This window comes from Rhinatrema bivittatum, chromosome 1 (genome assembly GCF_901001135.1).
Source record: "Rhinatrema bivittatum chromosome 1, aRhiBiv1.1, whole genome shotgun sequence".
Classification (NCBI taxonomy): domain Eukaryota; kingdom Metazoa; phylum Chordata; class Amphibia; order Gymnophiona; family Rhinatrematidae; genus Rhinatrema; species Rhinatrema bivittatum.
The window spans coordinates 505,710,423-505,721,474 of record NC_042615.1 but is presented as its reverse complement, the minus strand read 5'-3'; the positions used below and the strand labels follow the sequence as shown (position 1 = coordinate 505,721,474).

The 11,052-nt window shown below is 44.4% G+C and overlaps 1 non-coding gene across 1 annotated transcript; it reads right to left on the bottom strand.

Moving 5' to 3' along the window:
- Positions 1 to 9,783: 9,783 nt before the first annotated feature.
- On the bottom strand, positions 9,784 to 9,855 carry TRNAE-UUC. Its single transcript has one exon. It is a non-coding gene; the product is annotated as a tRNA-Glu (tRNA).
- Between the last annotated feature and the right edge of the window lie 1,197 nt (positions 9,856 to 11,052).

The following is an 11,052-nucleotide window of genomic DNA, read 5'->3' as shown; positions in this document are numbered from 1 at the left end:
GTTCCCTATTGCAGCGCCCCCGCCCATCCCCCACCATCCTGTGCTGGGAACAGGAGAAGGTTGAGGCCAGAACACACAGCAGGGAACAAAGAAAAGCTCTGCTTCCTAATCCAGCCCCTCTCCTCTTGTCAATTCAGGGACATGAGGGGAGGAGGTGACCCTGGAGGAGAAAGAGCAAAGAATACTGTGTCTTACACCTTATGCTCTGTTGTCCCTTGTTTGGGGGGGAGGGGAGCGGGGAGGTGGGCTGACAGCACCAACAGTGCCTAGGGGTGGCAAAATCCTAAATCTGTCACTGGGGGAAGCGAATATAGGGAGGGGGTATAAGAGATCTGGATTGGGTAAGAGGGGAGGTGCAAACAGCGCCTGGCTCTCAGAGAACGAGTCCAATCGCTGGAGGCTAGAGTGGCAGACCTGGAGGAGCTGAGGCAGAGAGGAACATTGATGAGACCTTCATGGACATAGTAGCCAAGTCCTAAATCCAGTCTGGCAGCCCCAATGCTGCCTTGAATCAGAAAAAGGTCTTCTGGTTGGAGAGCATCACCCTGGTGTAGCTGAAACTGATCCTATATCAAGGATCTGCTCTCCAGATGATACGTTGTCCTGTCGCACTAAGGACAAGTCTCCCAGGGCTACTGCCCAGGAGGGGAGAGTTAGGTCAGCCATCATAGTTAAGAAATTGCCATGCTGGGTCAGATCAAGGGACCATCAAGCCCAGCATCCTGTTTCCAACAGAGGCCAAAACAGGCCACAAGAACCTGGCAAGAACCCACACACTAGGAAGAACACAAGCTACTAATGCCAGTAATAGCAGAGGCCATTCCCTAAGTCAACTTGATTAATAGCGGTTAATGGTGATTTGAGTATTAGAATTGTAGATAGATGGGTAGCTGGTGGACGTGAAGACTGCCTGGTAAATTGCCTGCCTGGTGTGAAGGTGGTGGACCTCACGTGTCACCTAGATAGGATTATAGACAGTGCTGGGGAGGAGCAGACTGTTGTGGTACATGTGGGCACCAACAACAGTAAAATGTGGGAGGAGGTTCTGGAAGTCAAATTTAGGATTTTAGGTAGAAAGCTGAAATCCAGAACCTCCAGGGTGGCATTCTCTGAAATGCTTCCGGTTCCAAGTATAGGTCCCCAGAGGCAGACAGAGCTCCAGAGTCTCAATGCGTGGATGAGACGATGGTGCAGGGAAGAGGGATTCAGTTTTGTAAGGAACTGGACAACCTTTTGGGGGAAGGGGGAGACTTCCAAAAGGACAGGCTCCATCTTAACCAGAGTGGAACAAGGCTGCTGATGCTAACTTTTAAAAAGGAGATAGAGCAACTTCTAAACTAGAACAAGGGGGAAAGCAGACAGTCACTCAGCAGTGCATGATTTGGAGGAATGTATCCTTGAAGGATACTAATGAAACAGGAGAGTTAGGGCATCCCAACAAAGAGGTTCCAATAAAAGCAAAAGTAGTCCATGTGCCTATATGTAAAAAATCACCTGAACTAAAGAATTCCATACTAACTGAAAAGCAAGTTCAAACAAACAAAAAACACATTTTGAAATGTCTGAATGCCAATGCCAGAAGTCTAAGAAGTAAGATGGGAGTTAGAGTGTATAGCAGTGAATGATGAGATCTGGTGGAAGGAGGATAACCAATGGACAGTGCTATATCAGGGTACAAATTATATTGCAATGCTAGGGAGGATCAACTTGGTGGGGGTGTAGCACTTTATGGCCAGGAGGGTATAGCGTCCAACAGGATAAAGATCATACAAGAGACTAAATGCTCAGTTAGGATCTATATGGGTAGAAATCCCATGTGTATTGGGTAAGAGTATAGTAATAGGAGTCTACTACCATCCATCTGGCCAAAATGATCAGATGATGAAATGCTTAGAGAAATCAGGGAAGCTAACCAATTTGGCAGTGCAGTAATAATGGGAGATTTCAATTACCCCAATATTGACTGGGGTAATTCCATCAGATCCATACCCAACTCCAAACAATTCAAAAAATCTTTAAAAACACATTTATTTCAAATTGCATTTCATATACCACCCACCAAATAATGCATCATATTCCCAGTTTTGGCACCTGATCCCGATTCTTTTCACTTGCTTTCTGATCTGTTTAAATTACCTATTTTATTTCAATTTATTTTATGTTAATGAATAATTTTTGTAATTTTTTATATCTTCTATAACTAAGTTATCTTTAAGTAACCTTTACTTTAGTTTTTATTAGTTTTTATCCCTTTTATTTGATATTTGTAAACCGTTTTGATTAAACACTGTTTGTAAAGACGGTATAGAAATATTTTTAAATAAATAAATAAATAAATCAGGACATGCTAGAGAGATAAAAATCCTGGATGGAATAAACGACTGCTTCATGGAGCAATTGGTTCAGGAAACAACGAGAGAGGGAGCTATTTTAGATTTAATTCTTAGTGGAACGCAGGATTTGATGAGAGAGCTAACTGTGTTAGGGCCACTTGATAATAGTGATTATATCATGATCAAATGTGAGCTAATGACTGGAAGGGGGACAATATGTAAATTACATCTCTAACACTAAATATTCAAAAGGGAAACTGATAAAATGAGAAAAATAGAAAAAAAATGGAAAAATGCACCTGCAAAAATTAAGTGCACAACAGGCATGGGCATTGTTTAAAAATACAATCTTAGAAGTGCAGTCTAATCATTAAGAAAGGTAGAAGGAAGGCAAAACGATTACCAGCATGATTAAAAGTTGAGGTAAAAGAGGCTATTTGAGCCAAAAATAATCCTTCAAAAACTGGAAGAAGGATCCAGATGAAGAAAACAGGAAGAACCATAAGCATTGTTAATTAAGTGTAAAATATTGATAAGGCAGGCTAAGAAAGAATTTGAAATGAAGTTGGCCATAGAGGCGCAAACTCATAATACAAACTTTTTAAAATATATCCAAAGCAAGAACCTTGTGAAGGAGTTGGTTGGACCATTAGATGTCTGAATGGTTAAAGGGGGCTCTCAGTGAATATAAGGCCATTGCAGAAAGACTAAATTAATTCTTTGCTTCTGTGTTTACTAATGAGGATGTTGGGGAGATACCGACTCTGGAGATGGTTTTCAAGGGTGATCAGTCAGATAAACTGAACCAAATTATTGTGAACCTGGAAGATGTGATAGCCAGATTGATAAACTTAAAGAGTAGCAAATCACCTCGACCGGATGGTATGCACCCAAGGGTTCCGATGGAACTCAAATATAAATTTCAGATCTATTAGTTAGGTTGCAAATTTTATCATTAAAATCATCCATTGTACCTGAAGACTGGAGGGTAGCCAATATAACTCCAATATTTAAAAAGGGCTCCAGGAGCGATCCTAGAAACTATAGACTAGTGAGCCTGTCCAAGATTCCTCTGGCACAGACAGAGGTTGGAGGAGACCCCAGGGACATCCAGCAGGAGGTTTTTGTCTTGCACAGGAGGCCACGTAGGCTTGGACATCTGTCTTCATGGTAGGCCACCAATAGAAACGCTGAAGCATGGCTAATGTACGGCCTTGCCCGGGATGGCCGGCCAGACAGGAGTCATGTGCCCATTTTAGTAATTTCTCATTCCCAGTGGCACCATAGTTTTCCCAGTGGGGACGGCGTGAGTGGCTGCTAACACCACCTTCTCCGGACTAATGATGTGACTAGGTTCGTTGGGTACGTCCACCATAGAGAAGGAGCGCGAAAGGGCATCTGTTCTGACATTCTTCTCCGCAGGACTGTATTTTAGTAGGAAGTCAAAGCGGTTGAAAAACAACGACCACCTCGCTTGCCGGTGGTTAAGGCGTTGGGCATGTCGTAGATATTCCAAATTTTTATACACTGTTATTTGGTGCTATGCACCTTCCAACCAAGGACACCACTCCTCAAAGGCCAATTTTATAGCTAGCAATTCTTTATCTCCAATTCCATAATTCTTCTCGGTGGGAGAAAATCGTCGGGAGAAGAAAGAGCTGGGATGGAGGACATTGGCATTGCTATATTGGCTTAGTTCTGCTGCTACGCCGATGTCAGAGGCATCAACCTCGACGATGAAAGGCTGCTGAGGATTGGGATGACAAAGACATAGCTTCGTTAGGAAGGCTTCTTTGAAAGTTTGAAAGGCCCGCTACAGCCTCAGCAGACCATCGAGATGGATCAGCCCCTTTTTTGGTCATGGCCATGAGTGGTGCTGTTAGGGTGGAATAGTGCTTGATGAAGGTACAGTAATAGTTTGTGAAGCCGAGGAAACTGCGCAATGCCTTTAGGCCAGTGGGTTGAGGCCACTCTTGAATGCTTTTCAGCTTTTGAGGATCCATCTGAAAGCCGTTCTTGGAAATGATGTACCCCAGAAAGGGCACTGATTCCTGGTGGAAAGCGCACTTCTCGAGCTTCGCATATAGGCGATTGTCACGTAGCCTTTCTAGTACCTTTATCACATCTGCCTGGTGTGTCTGGAGGTCCTGAGAGAAAATCAGGATGTCACCTAAATATACCACCACGCACTGGTACAGTAAATCTCGCAGAATATCATTCATCATATTCTGAAACACCGCTGGTGCATTGCACAGTCCAAAGGGCATGACTAGGTATTCAAAGTGTTCGTCACGAGTGTTAAAAGCTGTTTTCCATTCATCCCCGTGATGGATTCAGACCAAGTTGTAAGCCCCTTTTTAATACAGCTTAGTAAACACCTTGGCCCCCTGGAGTCTGTCGAACAGCTCGGTTATCAACAGTAGAGGGTAGCGATCCTTGATGCTGATTTCATTGAAAACTCTGTAATCGATACAGGGGTGAAGGGATCCATCTTTTTTCCCAACAAAAAAGAACCCTGCACTAGCTGGGGACTTAAAAGGTCTAATGAACCCTTTTTGCAGGTTCTCCTGGATATAGGCTGATATGGCCTCAGTCTCTGTTATTGAGAGAGGGTATACCCTTCCCTTGGGAGGCTCTGAGTTAGGTTTGAGATCCTGTGCGCTGACTGCCTGCGTCGGTTCCAGAGGGAGCCGCAGGTCCATGCTGCTGCTGCTCAGCCAGAGACCTGAACTTACACTGGCAGCACTGGAAGAGAGGATTTTAAACATCTGGGAAAAGAAGGACTCTGGCTAACTTGTGAATCGTGCTGTAGTCCAAAAGAGGCTGATTCCGATCAAGCTGGGACCACAAAGGTGCAGAAGTATAATTAAAACGGTTATTTTATATAGCATTTGACAAAGTCTCCCATGAGAGACTCCTCAGGGAATCACAAAGTCATGGGATAGGAGACAGTGTCCTACTGTGGATTGGGAACTGGATAAAAGACACAAAAACGGAGAGTAGGACTAAATGGTCAGTTTTCCAAATAGAGAAAGGTCACTAGTGGAATACCACTGGGATCAGCACTGGGACCTGTGCTGTTTAACAAATTCATTAATGAACTGAAAAAGGGAAAGAGTGAGGTGATCAAATTTGCAAATAACACAAAATTATTCTTAAATCAGCACAGGATTATGAGGAACTGCAGAAGGGCCTTAAGAAACTAGGGCACTGGCCATCTGATGCACATAGGGAAAAATAACCCCAACTACAGGTACAGAATGCTGAGTTCAGTATTGAGAGTCACTGCTCAGGAAAAGGACCTTGCTGTCCTTGTGGAGAAATTCATTGGAATCCTCGGCTCAGTGTGCAGCAGCAGTCAAAAAAGCAAACAGAATGTTAGGAATGATCCAAAAAAAAAAAGAGAGAGAATAAATATCATATTGCTTCTCTATTAATCCCTGGTGCAATCACTCCCTGAGTATTATGCAGTTTTGGTCACCACCATCTCAAAAAAGCTTCCCATCCTTTCAGGGAACGCAGACCCTTTTTCATTCTGAAAAAAAGCTTTGTGGACCCCCACCCGCTTCTCTTTAAATTTTGCATGCTGTAGCAAAAGAAATAAGAACATAAGAAAATGCTATACTGGGTCAGACCAAGGGTCCATCAAGCCCAGCATCCTGTTTCCAACAGTGGCCAATCCAGGCCATAAGAACCTGGCAAGTACCCAAAAACTAAGTCTATTCCATGTAACCATTGCTAATGGCAGTGGCTATTCTCTAAGTGAACTTAATAGCAGGTAATGGACTTCTCCTCCAAGAACTTATCCAATCCTTTTTTAAACACAGCTATACTAACTGCACTAACCACATCCTCTGGCAACAAATTACAGAGTTTAATTGTGCGTTGAGTAAAAAAGAACTTTCTCCGATTAGTTTTAAATGTGCCCCATGCTAACTTCATGGAGTGCCCCCTAGTCTTTCTACTATCCGAAAGAGTAAATAACCGAAAAACCAATTCACATCTACCCGTTCTAGACCTCTCATGATTTTAAACACCTCTATCATATCCCCCTCAGCCATCTCTTCTCCAAGCTGAAAAGTCCTAACCTCTTTAGTTTTTCCTCATAGGGGAGCTGTTCCATCCCCTTTATCATTTTGGTAGCCCTTCTCTGTGCCTTCTCCATTGCAACTATATCTTTTTTGAGATGCGGCGACCAGAATTGTACACAGTATTCAAGGTGAGGTCTCACCATGGAGCGATACAGAGGCATTATGACATTTTCTGTTTTATTCACCATTCCCTTTCTAATAATTCCTAACATTCTATTTGCTTTTTTGACTGCCGCAGCACACTGAACCGACGATTTCAATGTGTTATCCACTATGACACCTAGATTTCTTTCTTGGGTTGTAGCACCTAATATGGAACCCAACATTGTGTAATTATAGCATGGGTTATTTTTCCCTATATGCATCACCTTGCACTTATCCACATTAAATTTCATCTGCCAAATAATGATATGCGCTCCAGAATCATTAATAGTGCTTACCGAACTAAATTGAATACACAGGGAGAGAAATTCCTAAAGCTATTTAAAAATTGTCCTAATAATTTGAAGGCTGAGGCCAGCAGTGGCCTCCACCTCCCGCTCCAAGGGTAATGGGGAAAAGGAAGCGAGTTCAAAAAAGTCCCAGGTTGGCAACTTGGTATGGCCTGGCAGAAAACCTGCACCGGTACCTGCAGACCCGCCAGCTAATTTAAAAAAAGGAGACCGTTTGCGGAGTTTCCTCTTGAAAACTTGGGCCGCAGAGGGAAAGCCAGTATTTTTTGCAGCTGTGTACGTCGCACCTGCTTTGTAGGGTACACAAGGATTTCAAAATGAAATCCCTGCAGGTATTTTCCCTCCCCCAGCCTAGCCCTGCTCCTTTTCTCCCCCTGGCAGGTAAAAGTATGCATGCTGATCACAACGCAGGTACTTTTACCTTCAGGGGCGGGGAGGAGCAATTTTCAAAGGGCCTTTTTACAGGTGTTTACCCACCTAAAAGGAAAATTACCCTCCCAGAAAACTGACCCCCCTTTTAGTCTGCATTTCTTTTATACTTTATGATTTTGGGTTTTTTTGGGGTTTTTTTATGATTCTTACAAATACATACAGAAAATGATTTACAAAATAATTTAGATTTTCGAAAAAGCAAAGCAGTAGCCTGCTTTTTAAAGGGAAAGAAGGCTTATGAGATCTCCATGTCTGTCTGTGCGACTCCCTAAATAACTTTTGGGAGTTTAATGTCATATAAACCCCTGGCTGTTGTCTCTTCCTCCCTCCTCTCTGATCTCTGGTGGTCATCTCTCCCTTCTTCCCTCCTGGACCATGGTGGTCCTCTTCATCCCTCTCACTCTACCTCTGGTCCAGTATGGTCCCTGAGGGTCCTCTCCTTCTCTTCCCCAGCCTTTGGTGGTCCCCTGTCCTGCCCCTTAACCAGGTCAAGCATGGGTTCCTGTCTCTCTCTTTATCCTCCTGTTCTTCCTTCATTCCTGCCTCATTCCTTCTCCCCTCTCTTTCCTCTCATACTGTCAACCTCAGTACCATTTCCTCCTTTCAGTCATTCCACTCACTTTTGTTTTTAGTGCAGCTCTTCTCTCCAACTCTCTTTCGGGCCGAGACAGTAAAACTCGCGGGAGAGCCGGCGAGCGCCCGCTCTCCCGACGCGCGCACAGGCCACTGACCTGGGCGCGCGATTCAGTATCGGCCCGTATGCAAATTAGGGCCTGCGGTAAAAGGAGACGCTAGGGACACTAGCGTGTCCCTAGCGCCTCCTTTTTGACAGAAGTGGGTTTGACAGCTGACGCTCAATTTTACTTGCGTTGGTTCTCGAACCCGCTGACTGCCACGGTTTTGGAAAATGGATGCCGGCAAAATTGAGCGTCCGTCTTTCAACCTGCGGGCCGCGGGCAGATTTTTAATTTTTTTTATTTTTGGGACCTCCGACTTAATATCGCTATGATACTAAGTCGGAGGGTGTACAGAAAAGCAGTTTTTTCTGCTTTTCTGTACACTTTCCCGGTGCTGGCTGAAATTAACGCCTGCCTTTGGCTTGGCTGCACATTTTACTTTCTGTAACGCGCGGGAATAACTAATAGGCCCATCAACATGCATTTGCATGTTGCGGGCGCTATTAGTTTCAGGGGGGGGGGGGGTGTAAAAATAGGCGTCGAAAACGCGCGGCCAAACAGGGGCTAACGGTGCGCTCAGCCTGAGCGCACTTTACTGCATCGGCCCCTATGTCAGTCCAGTGGCAGGGCGCAGGGCACATGGCAGTAGGAGGAAATGCCTACCCACCTGTGATCAGCCTGCCTTCTCCTCCTTGTCTCCTCTTTTCTCCACAGCCTCAAGATGCAGCAGATTAGTTTATAACTCTCAAGGGCTAAAATCGGTTTCTCTCTTCCCCACCTCCACTGGACATGTGGCAATGCAGTTTGAGGCTCCTAATGGGTGCAAACGGCCCATCTCTGTCACTCCTTCTCCTGCTCTGCAGCAATGTGGGGGTAAAGTTTAACAGGGCCACAGCAGGCCCCCCACTCTCTCTCTCTCCTGGGCCTGTCACAGCAGCCCATTCTTTTGCTCCCCAGCCAAACTTTCTTGCATCCCTTCTGGCGGATCCCCTTGGATGGTTTTGCAGACCCCTGGGGGTCCATAGACTCCCAGGTTGGGAGCCACTACTCTATGATAAAAAGCTACACAGGTTCGGGCTCTTCAGCTTGGAAAAGAAACGGCTGAGAGGAGATATGAGAGAAGTTTATAAAATCATGAGTAGGATGGAATGGGCAAATAAAGGATCATTATTTTACCCTTTCAAATAATAGTAAACTAAGGGGATACTTCATGAAACTTGACCACCACCATATTCAAAACAGTATCAGAAAGCACTTTTTCATTCAATGCACTAACAAGCTGTGGGATCTGTTGCCAGAGGTGACCAGGATAGCATAGCAGGGTTTAAAAGTGGTTTGGCCATAGAGAAAAGTCTGTAAAACATTATTAGCCAAATAGACTAAGGAAAGCCATTGCTATCTGTGAGAGTGATTTACAAGAAATAGATCTACTTTATCGGATCTGCCTGGGAACTTGATCTGGACTGGTGACTGTCGGAGACAAGATGCTGGGCTCGATGGACCTTGGTCTGACTCAATATGACATTTCTTATGTTCTTATGTTACCACAAAACTTCCTCCAAGACAGCATTTCAGCATAAATTGACTTTTTTAAGTACTGTGTTGGATTTTTGCTTGGTCTATTATATTGTAGGCAATTAAAAGTGTGTTAAATTATAGGTACTTAAAATTATTAACAATTGTTTGACTACAGAGAAGAAAAGACTGCTTCCTGCTTTGCTAACTATTTGTTGTACTTGCCTTTTCTTGTGGGCGAATACTAAAGTCTGTTTAGTAAAAATTGTTAAATTAGTGGCTGTTCCCATACCGGGAGTCGAACCCGGGCCGCCTGGGTGAAAACCAGGAATCCTAACCGCTAGACCATATGGGAGAGCTGTAGAAGTGTGGCCAAATGGATCCAGTGCATCTCAGATGATGTCAATGTGCCATCTAATGGTAGAATGTAATATTACATTTTTTACATTTTTAATCTCTTTAGCCAGTGCTCAGCTTCAGATACAGCAATTAAATGCACAACTTGCATCTTTAAGTTTCGTATAAGAAAAATTATTTTTTTTTCCTCAGGGGAGGGAGACATTTTTAAGTTGAATTAAAAATCTTTTAAGGACTGCCTGATATCTCAGTAGCAGTGCTGGGGAAGGACCTGGCTTTGATTAGCTGCTTGTGTCTTCTGCTCTCCTGCAGGCCAATACAGTAAAAACCGTGGGAGAGCGGGCGAGTGCCCGCTCTCCCGGCATGCGCAACAGGCCGCTCTCCTGTGCGCGCGATTCAGAAAAAAAAAATTATTCAAATTAGGGCCCTCGGTAAAAAGAGGCGGCTGTCAGCGGGTTTGACAGCCGAAGCTCAATTTTGACGGCGTTGGTTCTCAAACCCGTTGACAGCCACGGGTTCGGAAACCGGATGTCGGCAAAATTGAGCGTCCGGTTTTCAACCCGCGAGCCGCGGGCTGATTTAAAATTTATTTTTTTTTTTATTATTTTTAACTTTTGGGATCTCCGACTTAATATCGCCATGATATTAAGTCAGAGGGTATACAGAAAAGCAGTTTTTACTGCTTTTCTGTGCACTTTCCCGGTGCCGAGAGAAATTAACGCCTACTTTTGGGTAGGTGCTAATTTCTGAAAGTAAAATGTGCGGCTTGGTTGCACATTTTACTTTCTGTAACACGCGGGAATAACTAATAGGGCCATCAACATGCATTTTCATGTTGCGGGCGCTATTAGTTTCGGGGGGGGGTTGGACGCGGGTTTTTGATGCGCTATTACCCCTTACTGAATAAGGGGTAAAGCTAGTGTGTCAAAAACGCACATCCAAACACAGGTTAACAGTGCGAGCGCACAGTACTGTATCAGCCTGTAGGTCTACTAGTCTGGGAAGGCTACAGAGGGACTGAGAGGAAAGAGTTCATGTCATCCTGCAATGGCGACACCTAGTGGCTGGATGTAGGGTCCATGATTGCAAGATTCTAGAAGAAGCCTCCTTCCATGGCCCTCAATGCCTGCAATGGCTGTACTAGATATGGGGAGGGGGGGAGGGGAGAGGGTTTAAATATGGGAAGCATCCCCTG